Raw genomic sequence first — 11,951 nt, 5'->3', positions numbered from 1 at the left:
ATTGTTGGAAAACGACGATATAAACAAGTAAAATTACGTTCGGAAATGCCAAAAATTACGTCAGAGGATATTACATTTATCTGCTATGTATATTTTGCATGGAAAATATGTCAAGATTTAAAAAATGATTACTTGAATATCTATATGATGCCTCAATATTAAATACGGCGATTGTTTTCTAGAATTTATTCTCTGAAACCAAGTAAAATGGTTCTCCTTGGACAGTTGGGGAAGATATTCGGTATTATTGAAAATCCACAATTGAAATTTCGATCATGCTCATATAAAATATATCCATATTGAGTGGACTTAATTTATCACTTGTGTTTTGTTGAAAGGATACTTTATGGTACGAGAAAGGCACCATCACCGCTAGGTGGATTAATTAGGGTTTTTCTGTTCTTAGTGTTCTGTTCTATTTTTGGTTAAAAAATAATTTGTGAGATAGCAATGGTTGTGTTATTATGAGGATTTTTTCTCTGGACACAAATTTATGAGGGAAAGAGAGAGTCATCGAATATTGACTATGTGTATTATGAACGGACCCTAATCTAGAATCTTGCAGCATAGCTGAGCCTTTCCGTCATAAATTCGACGAGAATCAACAGTTTGTAATGAAATTGTCCGCGTGGATTTGTAGTACTGAATCTGTTGCTCGACATGACCCTATGTCCAGCCTACGATTATGCTAATAATTCTTTGGAAAATGAAAATATGATACTCATCTCGTGTTTGTCTTCGAAACCTTATCAAATTTAGAAAGTGTTTCCTTTGACGTTTGACTGTTATGCTGTCTTGCTTACGGTCATTGTTTTACTGGACTAGATAGATACTGGATAGCTCAGATTAGAATTCCCAGAGAATGAGATCATTTGTAGTACTACAGCACCATAGGAGATCACTCACACTGCGTTTTCGTAGAACGGAATTTTGTCCTACTATGTACAGATGCTACTGATCTCCCTTAGCATAGATCCGCAGTCTAATGCACGCACCCTGTTGAATTTCATAAGCCTCGGAGAATATTACCACCTTCAGTGGTATTTTCACAGCTATCCCACATTATTGTCCCATCAAGGGTCTGACTGGGATCATATCAAGGCGTAATTTTCTCAACGGTGGAAAATTTTGAGGAAAACTTTACCCACTTCATATTTTTTTAGATTCCTGAGAGAATTTCAGGGGGTGCGACACTGTAATCTTTTTCGAATCATTTCAAAAGATTCAAAAAGATTCGAAAAGATTCAAAATGATTCGGCGAGATTAACTCACCCGTCAGCTATATCAAAATAACTGGACCATTTCGTTCAGTGTTTGTTTTGGTTTCAAGAGAACGGACGAGGGACGATCGGCATGCAACATCAGATCAGTCGGAACAGGCCGGAACAAAAAATTTACAAAACTTAAGGTAATATACTTTAATTATTTACGTTACTAAAGAACCTTAAATAACTATTTAAACACTAAAATCTATTTCAGCTGCTGTTCAGCCATTGCCGCCGCCTCCCACGATTTAAAAAGTCGGATGGTCGCCCAATGCGTCCAGAGTCCGATGAGTTCGCGCCGACGGATCCGCGCCATAAGGAACGATTTCACCGCTGGGAAGTTAATGAAGGTGGCCATTCAGTCGCTACGATTCTCTGATCCTCAGGCATTCACCAAGGGACATCCTCTGTAGGCAGTTTTTTTGCAATTGGATGCTGTTCTTCGGCCCAAGCGAAACCTTTGATTCCGTGAAATTCTTCGTTGCACTCATTGGTCTGCAGCACGTTTGGGTAGGTTCGGAACTGTGGTATTGCTGTATGTATCTCACCTTTCAATTCAACCTACAGTTGGAAATGCACGAGACGATCCGCAACCCGGCCATGAACCCGTGGCACGTAATATCGAAAATGTTCGATAGGAACACCATCGACAAAATAAAGCAGTTCGTCAACCTGGAACACTTTATGTATCCCTCGCTGGATTCGGCGGCCCACTGGAAGCGAATTCTCCATCCAGCGGTTGCGACTGATCACGGAGTGGGTCCTATCGCGGCATAATAGCGAGAGAATCGGCTGCCACATCGAACCGATCCGGGTGGCCTACATGGCGGTGCTGATCTATGCCATGCTGGCGACAGCGGCCCGAGCTTCCTGTGCGTACTATACAGGGATGCACCATGCCGAGCAGGAAATCTACCTTGCCAACACGTTCTGCCATGAGGGCAGCAAAACGATTCGAGTACTGGCCGAGCAGTTCCAGCAGGGTCAGTTTATTACCATGGATGGTAATTGTATGTTTCTTTCGCGGTATCTGTTCAAGCAGAAGGAAGTGGATATTTCTTCGAGTATCCGCTGACGAAGAATTTCTGGGGTAATAAAAGGATGAAAATATAGGTGTATATTGTAAATTTTGTTAGCCAACATGAATTTGTTTAATTGTTGCTGGTCTGAAATGGCATTTAACACATCTTCAAAAACACTCCCATCATTTTTATCGGCTGTTCGGGGCCGTATGACGTTGACCACCAAAATTAAATCTTCCCACTCAGCCTAGAAAGCCGTGTATTGTCGGTAGCGGTTGTATTAATTGGCAAAGGATAAGAAACTTCTTCAGGACAATTTCTGCTGGTTAGGAAGAATGTATCAATTTTCAAAGATGTATTACGCAACTTCAGAGGACTTGGTGAACCTTCTCTACGATAAGTTCTGATGATTTTCAAAGAAGATCTATTGCGCGTCACCAAACAACTTCGGAGGACTTGGTGAACCTTCATCGCGGCAAGATCTACTAAATTAGAAGAATAACTACAAAGGAAAATTGGCCTAATCGATAAGAGGGTGTAGTCTGAGTCACCAAACAACTTCGGAGGACTTGGTGAACCTTCATCGCGGCAAGATCTACTAAATTAGAAGAATAACTACAAAGAAAAATTGGCATATTTGATAAGCGGATGTAATCTACGTCACCAAACGACTTCGGAGGACTTGGTGAACCTTCATCGCGGCAAGATCTACTAAATTAGAGAATAATTACAAAGAAAAATTGGCCTAATCGATAAGAGGGTGTAGTCTGAGTCACCAAACAACTTCGGAGGACTTGGTGAACCTTCATCGCGGCAAGATCTATTCAATTAGAAGAATAACTACAAAGATAAATTGGCATATTTGATAAGCGGATGTAATCTACGTCACCAAACAACTTCGGAGGACTTGGTGAACCTTCATCGCGGCAAGATCTACTAAATTAGAGATTAACTACAAAGATAAATTGGCATATTTGATAAGCGGATGTAGTCTGCGTCACCAAACAACTTCGGAGGACTTGGTGAACCTTCATCGCGGCAAGATCTACTAAATTAGAGATTAACTACAAAGATAAATTGGCATATTTGATAAGCGGATGTAGTCTGCGTCACCAAACAACTTCGGAGGACTTGGTGAACCTTCATCGCGGCAAGATCTACTAAATTAGAGATTAACTACAAAGATAAATTGGCATATTTGATAAGCGGATGTAGTCTGCGTCACCAAACAACTTCGGAGGACTTGGTGACCCTTCATCGCGGCAAGATCTACTAAATTAGAGAATAACTACAAAGAAAAATTGGCCTATTCGATAAGAGGGTGTAGTCTGAGTCACCAAACAACTTCGGAGGACTTGGTGACCCTTCATCGCGGCAAGATCTACTAAATTAGAAGAATAACTACAAAGGAAAATTGGCCTAATCGATAAGAGGGTGTAGTCTGAGTCACCAAACAACTTCGGAGGACTTGGTGAACCTTCATCGCGGCAAGATCTATTCAATTAGAAGAATAACTACAAAGATAAATTGGCATATTTGATAAGCGGATGTAATCTACGTCACCAAACAACTTCGGAGGACTTGGTGAACCTTCATCGCGGCAAGATCTACTAAATTAGAGATTAACTACAAAGATAAATTGGCATATTTGATAAGCGGATGTAATCTACGTCACCAAACAACTTCGGAGGACTTGGTGACCCTTCATCGCGGCAAGATCTACTAAATTAGAGAATAACTACAAAGGAAAATTGGCCTAATCGATAAGAGGGTGTAGTCTGAGTCACCAAACAACTTCGGAGGACTTGGTGAACCTTCATCGCGGCAAGATCTATTCAATTAGAAGAATAACTACAAAGATAAATTGGCATATTTGATAAGCGGATGTAATCTACGTCACCAAACAACTTCGGAGGACTTGGTGAACCTTCATCGCGGCAAGATCTATTCAATTAGAAGAATAACTACAAAGATAAATTGGCATATTTGATAAGCGGATGTAATCTACGTCACCAAACAACTTCGGAGGACTTGGTGAACCTTCATCGCGGCAAGATCTACTAAATTAGAGATTAACTACAAAGAAAAATGGGCCTATTTGATAAGAGGGTGTAATCTGCGTCACCAAACAACTTCGGAGGACTTGGTGAACCTTCATCGCGGCAAGATCTACTAAATTAGAGAATAACTACAAAGAAAAATGGGCCTATTTGATAAGAGGGTGTAATCTGCGTCACCAAACAACTTCGGAGGACTTGGTGAACCTTCATCGCGGCAAGATCTATTCAATTAGAAGAATAACTACAAAGAAAAATTGGCCTATTCGATAAGAGGGTGTAGTCTGCGTCACCAAACAACTTCGGAGGACTTGGTGAACCTTCATCGCGGCAAGATCTACTAAATTAGAGAATAACTACAAAGAAAAATGGGCCTATTCGATAAGAGGGTGTAATCTGCGTCACCAAACAACTTCGGAGGACTTGGTGAACCTTCATCGCGGCAAGATCTACTAAATTAGAGATTAACTACAAAGATAAATTGGCATATTTGATAAGCGGATGTAGTCTGCGTCACCAAACAACTTCGGAGGACTTGGTGAACCTTCATCGCGGCAAGATCTACTAAATTAGAGAATAACTACAAAGAAAAATGGGCCTATTTGATAAGAGGGTGTAATCTGCGTCACCAAACAACTTCGGAGGACTTGGTGAACCTTCATCGCGGCAAGATCTACTAAATTAGAGAATAACTACAAAGAAAAATGGGCCTATTCGATAAGAGGGTGTAATCTGCGTCACCAAACAACTTCGGAGGACTTGGTGAACCTTCATCGCGGCAAGATCTACTAAATTAGAGATTAACTACAAAGATAAACTGGCATATTTGAAAAGCGGATGTAATCTACGTCACCAAACAACTTCGGAGGACTTGGTGAACCTTCATCGCGGCAAGATCTACTAAATTAGAGATTAACTACAAAGATAAACTGGCATATTTGAAAAGCGGATGTAATCTACGTCACCAAACAACTTCGGAGGACTTGGTGAACCTTCATCGCGGCAAGATCTACTAAATTAGAGAATAACTACAAAGAAAAATGGGCCTATTTGATAAGAGGGTGTAATCTGCGTCACCAAACAACTTCGGAGGACTTGGTGAACCTTCATCGCGGCAAGATCTACTAAATTAGAGATTAAGTACAAAGATAAACTGGCATATTTGATAAGCGGATGTAATCTACGTCACCAAACAACTTCGGAGGACTTGGTGAACCTTCATCGCGGCAAGATCTACTAAATTAGAGAATAACTACAAAGAAAAATGGGCCTATTCGATAAGAGGGTGTAATCTGCGTCACCAAACAACTTCGGAGGACTTGGTGAACCTTCATCGCGGCAAGATCTACTAAATTAGAGATTAACTACAAAGATAAACTGGCATATTTGAAAAGCGGATGTAATCTACGTCACCAAACAACTTCGGAGGACTTGGTGAACCTTCACCGCGGCAAGATCTACTAAATTAGAGAATAACTACAAAGAAAAATGGGCCTATTTGATAAGAGGGTGTAATCTGCGTCACCAAACAACTTCGGAGGACTTGGTGAACCTTCATCGCGGCAAGATCTACTAAATTAGAGATTAAGTACAAAGATAAACTGGCATATTTGATAAGCGGATGTAATCTACGTCACCAAACAACTTCGGAGGACTTGGTGAACCTTCATCGCGCCAAGATCTACTAAATTAGAGAATAACTACAAAGAAAAATGGGCCTATTCGATAAGAGGGTGTAATCTGCGTCACCAAACAACTTCGGAGGACTTGGTGAACCTTAATCGCGGCAAGATCTGTTCAATTAGGAGAATAACTCGGCATCCTTTAGGCTGTATCATAAAAAACTTTACCTATAGGTACATACTTACCTGCGCGCTTACCTGCATTCACGAACTTTATATAAATACGAATGTATGAGGAACCTCAGACTTTCGCTTTGCTAGTTTGATTTGTTTTGTTAAGGACAAGCTCGTTTGAATCCCAAAATGGCGGCCACAATGACCCAAGCTCCCAAATCTCATAGCAATCCTAATCAACGCATCGCAACTTTTTATTTAAAAATTGGATCAAAATTGACTGAGTTAGAGCGGAAAAGAGCTCAAAATAGCCCTGTCGAGATTATTCTGCTTTCTAATACTCGAAGATGTTTCGCCACAAAGGTGCTACGAGTGGAATAGGTAAAAGATTCGAGTACTGTTGATAGCATGCATGAATTACTCAAAGAACAATTTAGAAGTAAAGTAAATACATGTTGAAGCTCGTTTACTAGTTATGCGTCATCTCGCAACATACAAGGGCATAGGTAGTGATCCATCTAATGCCTGGGTTACATGGTGCAAGTGACTTGATTCAAGTGGACACTCAAGACATTTGCTAAGTGTAAACACATCAATGCTGAAATGCTCGTTTCAGTTGAACAATGTAAACCAGGCATAATTGAAACATTAAGAAAACCTGGAAGAAAATTGAAACAATTTCCACAACAGATTTGTGCTCAAGAAACCTCTACTATAATGAAGAGCGATCATTGTGGCGGCTATATTTATACTCTAGCAGCCCTAATCAGAATCCCAGTGTAATTTCGGATAGTTTATAGAGTCCAATGAAACACCCCAGCCCACCCACCGAATTTTTAATGAATATTACACAAAAGTATGTATAAAAATATTAATCATTTGATGGATGAGACAGTAGCTGCTCCAAGTAGGTTTTTTAATTATGGCGCCATTAGCTAGCCATGGTTGCAAGAAGTGCCTGAAACGAATTTTTAAAACAAATGTACGAGCTTTGATGAAAAAAAATGTAAAGAGTTATGATGAACCTGGGCGTGTTAGTGAATGAGCCGAGTCAAGTACGAAACACTGAAACGACCTTACAGTAGAGGTCGAAATACGTATCTGTCATATGATGCAACTGTCCCCACTCGCATAACAATCCCATTTGTAAAAAGTAGGAATTGAGAAAACGGCATTTGACGTTTGAAAATATGGCTATTCGTAACGTTAAGTTATAAAAAATCAAATACATAGGACTATTATGCAAGTAGGGGCAAGCACATCGTTGGAATTAAAAGGAACAGTATAAATAATAGTGGTGGTAAATTGTAAAAACTAAATGATAATAGTACGCCTTTCATTAGATTTAATGACTGTTATGTTTTGGCACAATGCTGAAGCGCTAATACGGAAGGCGACAAAAAATCCAGCTGACAGCAACTCAAGGCGACCACACTTCAAAATTTCACTCGACACGTTGAGCACTGGTCTCGAAAAGTTGATTTTTCCCTATCTGTTACTGGAGGAAGCTTTTATGAATAAATGTAAATATGTAGGATGCCGAACCACTTTGGTAGTGGTTGATATTTTGGACACTTTCCACTTCAACCAGTCATTTTCAAAACAATTTACTTGAATTTTTGTACTATACGTATCTCACCACGTACAAATAACTAGATCGATCAGTTTAAAATTGATTGAGTTATAGCGGAAACGTGCCCAAAATAGAAGCCCTGTCGAGATGGTTCCACTGCCCTAAGCCTAGGAAGATTGATTAAATGTGAAATTGTTGACAGCACCTCTGGGGTCCGCTATTGGTTTGTTGTTATCCTCCTTTAGTGGAACCTCCATTACCCTTTCCATGTTAAATCTATGCAAATAGTGTATGTGTCTTTTTAAATTAAGCCAATAGTGGTCCTCTAGACGTGTTAACATTGACAAATTTGTTTGAATTATCGAATTTACGCTTTCCAGTCTAACTCCTCCTCATTAAACTACAGTCCAGGAACACGATCAATTCTCTCGTGTTGGATACCGGTAGAAACAGATTCGAGCAGAAAATTTAGGAATAATTACCCTATGTCATAGAATAGATCATTCACTTAACCCTTTATAAGGCCGAGAAAACTAGAAGAGTTGTAAACGCATTCTATTATGGAAATGATTATATACATGATAACATGTACAAAACAATTTTTGTTTGAAAGAAACTCTCAAAAATCTAGGTGGCAATATACTGCCTATGATCGCATAATTGTCCCATATAAATAGGAAACCCAGAAAAGATGCGATCATAGGCAGTATAGGGCACTGCATGAAAATCTCTCCTTCTCTTTCACTCTTACAGAAATTTTGTAAACAACAAGGCCACGAAACGTCAAAGTCCCATACAAAATCAAAACAGTGCAGTGCCCTATACTTAAAGCTAGGCCTCACGATCCTTTTGGTTTAAAGAGTTTTTAGCAAGAGGTGTCAGAAAAGTTACCACAGGGATAACTGGCTTGTGGCCGCCAAGCGTTCATAGCGACGTGGCTTTTTGATCCTTCGATGTCGGCTCTTCCTATCATTGTGAAGCATTCCTTGATCTCATTTAAAGTGTATACTGGCAGGTTATCGTTTTTAATAAAATTACAAATTAAAAAAAAAAAAAAAAATTACTTACAAACAGTAGGTGGCAATATAGTTGCCACTGCCTTATAAAGGGTTAATCTGTTATCAAGTAGCACTGTCTAAAATACAAGCACAATCTTAGATGCATTCAATGCCTACCTAAAGTCTGGGGCCATTTGAGCAGCGGTACTTATTTTGAGCACTTGCTGCTATAGCTCAGTAAATTTCAAAACGATTGACTTGAAGTTTTGAACATGGCTAGATACTGTGCGTATCTAATCGTGTCTCAAAAATAAAGTCAATCGGTTCAAAATTGACTGAGTTATAGCAGCAAGTTCCCAAAATAGGTGCTCATGGGTCTAGGGCTACCCTAGTGCCATTGAAAATGCTTTAGCTTTTGCTTCCAAATTTCGTACTTACTTTCAAATTTGATAAGAGCTAGGTGTTTCGAATTGCTTTTTTCCATTGCCAGGAACAGCACACCCGGTGATACAGTAACGGAGTTCTGCAGCCATCACTGCAGTGCCCTGCTGCATTCTGTGTACGGGAAATTTACGCTGCAGGCGTTCGACCGCCGGTGATTGTAGGTTTAGGCCGTTTCCAACGGTCTTTGTTCGTCCTCGTAGCTCAACGGAAATGTATTCCACCGTCATCGGCGTTTCCTCCGTCGCGGTGGCGAACAACTCTGCAATAGCGAAATTAATTATTAATTTAGTTACAACTATAGTATAGTGTATACAGCTGGGAATATTAGGTTACCTTCTGGGAGATGTTTAGCGCTTCCCCGAGGGACGTATCTCCATAAAGTTTCGGGATCGGAGCCGGTGATTTCGGTCGAAAGCACATGTTTGTTTTCACCCGCGCGCGAACGAAGTTCCTGGTTTGACAGGTACTTTCAATACACTGAAGCGAAAGTTTCTCTAGTTTTTGTATGCGTGATTCGAGAAGATTCAAAAAGATTCAGAATGATTTAAAAAGATTAAAAAAAGATTAAACTCAAAAGATCGGAGTGTCATCCCTTCGGAGAATTTGCTTTCATTTTCATTAAAAAAAACTTTGTTTCTATGATACTTCGTTCATGAGTTAGGATTTTTCAAAGAAAAGGCTTATAGGGCACATTTGGACATTTTTCAACAAAATTGGCCATAACTCAAAAATGAAAAAAAAGTACAGTCCAACAATTTCAGCGATTTAAGCTTATAAAATAACCTTATCAAAAATATTTTTTTGAAAATTTTCCACGTGTTCGGGCATAGTTTTTCTGGATTTTCTTCAAGAATTTTCTCAACTGTGAATAAACCGTCAAATCTAGTAACATTGCTTTTGGTTTTGCTATTTGAGAGGGACAACTTGGGAAGCATTTTAAAATTCGCTATGTATCACATACTGATTTTTACTGGTACCGATTTTTCAGTATACTCAGTATACTCTTCAAATGAGTGCCCCTAATCAGTTTTGTACCTCTTTACCTGTGGTAGTCAAAATCCGTCAAACGATAAGCAGTAGAGGGCGGAATTAAAAGCAAAGCAAAGCAAAGATAACCGTACACATCGTAGTTGCTACTCCGTGATTGATCAGAACAATCGAAGTTGCACAGAGATCCAATGAATGGTGCTTGGGACTAGCTACACACTCTCAATGTGCACAAATCGAGAGTTTAATATTTTAAAGTCAATAACGGCGCCGGCCACGTCCTTACGGTCATCAAGAAAGGGGAAGGAATGTTAGTTCGACAACCGTTGTTACTAGAAACCGTGGAATCCACAGCGTCCCCACAGTTGTCTCCGGAAGGAGTATTTGTTAGCAGGGTAGGGTAAGGTGTGGATCTTGGAGCCACCTTTGGTAGGTAATATGATCCACAAGTTATATGAAAATACACGACACGGTTTTCATCCCGGTTCGTTTACTCTACCGTGAAAATGGACTTTCCCACAAAAGTTATCGCGCGCTTCTAATTTTGCATTCAATATTCGCGTCCGCATCTTCCTACCGAGAAAACCGACAGACTCATGGAAATAATCGTGCGTTTCCCACGATATTGAAGTAAGACAGCTATTTTCGAAATATGTATTTTACTTAGAGTTGTCCCATGTGTTACCTGTGGTCGACAGCCGTTGAGGTAATTAAGCCAATTATTTTAAATTTGCTCAATGATTGTTGTGAACTGCAATCACTTTCTTCTTACATTTTTATCGCTTCAATATTAAGCCTGCACCAGAACTACAAGATTAATTTGCAGATATTACAGACTCCAGGAGTCCTCATGAAAAAGCATTGGCGAAATTACCTCAACTTCTTCTAGTATGAAAAGAAAAAAAAAACTCGGAATGATCTCACCCAGCTCCATGTCGTCGGATGACCGCAACCACTCCTTAACTCCTTCAATTTTATGCAATACTGTTTGCTACCAAGTGTGCATCCATTTTTATCACTTCACGAGGAAGGAAAATGTGCACCTACCCCAAATACGTGTCACTCATCACTTATTCCTTCGAACAATGCAACGCGACCGAGATTTTTATCGCAACTGCCACAAACAAGCGTCACTTTTTGTTTTTTCCGCCGAACAATGCAACCCGAACGAGATCCACATCGCAACTGCCCAAAGCATGCATCATTCTTCACTTCTTTCTTCGAAGAAAGCCACCCGATCGTGGTCCCCACGCAGCTGCCCCAAACACGCATCATTTTTTTCACTTTTTCCTTCGAACAAAGCAAACCGATCGCCGTCCCCATCGCAACTCAACAGTAGAGGGCGGAATTAAAAGGTACAAAACCGATTACTGAACGTAATGAGTGTTCACGAAAAGAATATATTGCGCGCAAACCCCAAAATTTTATTCCCAGCTTTAGGTTTCCGCGCCGAAGACCCAGCGCCAGATTCGGCGACAAAGAAAACTGACAGCAGTCGCCGGACAGTTGGCAATCCTGATATTTGACGGCGGCCACCCGGTAGTCATGGGAGTGGATTGTTGTCACGCAAATAGATCTTTTCGCTGAAAATGCATGTGTATTGAGTTATTGTTGACAGATTTTCTGCAGTGTTAGTGTGAAATTCAGCGGTTTTCTGTATCGCGTAAGCCTTCGCTGGAAGAAAACGTCATATTGTTCAGCGAAGCAAGGAAATTTTTCAGTGAAAAATGCAATATCTAGGTATTTATCTGGTTACTGCATATAAACGTAGAATGAGGCAGCACTATTTGGGATTTGAAACGCAAACTG

The 11,951-nt window shown here is 40.1% G+C and overlaps 2 long non-coding RNA genes across 2 annotated transcripts; one reads left to right on the top strand and one right to left on the bottom strand.

The window, feature by feature from the left end:
* The first annotated feature begins 1,180 nt into the window (after positions 1 to 1,180).
* On the top strand, positions 1,181 to 2,405 carry LOC109405907 (uncharacterized). Its single transcript, XR_002129102.3, has 3 exons — positions 1,181 to 1,408; positions 1,480 to 1,775; positions 1,833 to 2,405. It is a non-coding gene; the product is annotated as an uncharacterized LOC109405907 (long non-coding RNA).
* Positions 2,406 to 5,855: 3,450 nt separating this feature from the next.
* On the bottom strand, positions 5,856 to 9,680 carry LOC109405891 (uncharacterized). The gene is made up of 3 exons (XR_002129094.3): positions 9,489 to 9,680; positions 9,150 to 9,414; positions 5,856 to 7,098 (listed from the first exon to the last, which is right to left on the bottom strand). It is a non-coding gene; the product is annotated as an uncharacterized LOC109405891 (long non-coding RNA).
* Positions 9,681 to 11,951: the final 2,271 nt, after the last annotated feature.

This window comes from Aedes albopictus, chromosome 3, assembly GCF_035046485.1.
Source record: "Aedes albopictus strain Foshan chromosome 3, AalbF5, whole genome shotgun sequence".
Classification (NCBI taxonomy): domain Eukaryota; kingdom Metazoa; phylum Arthropoda; class Insecta; order Diptera; family Culicidae; genus Aedes; species Aedes albopictus.
The sequence above is the reverse complement of the archived record's forward strand: the minus strand, read 5'-3'. Positions and strand labels throughout refer to the sequence as shown.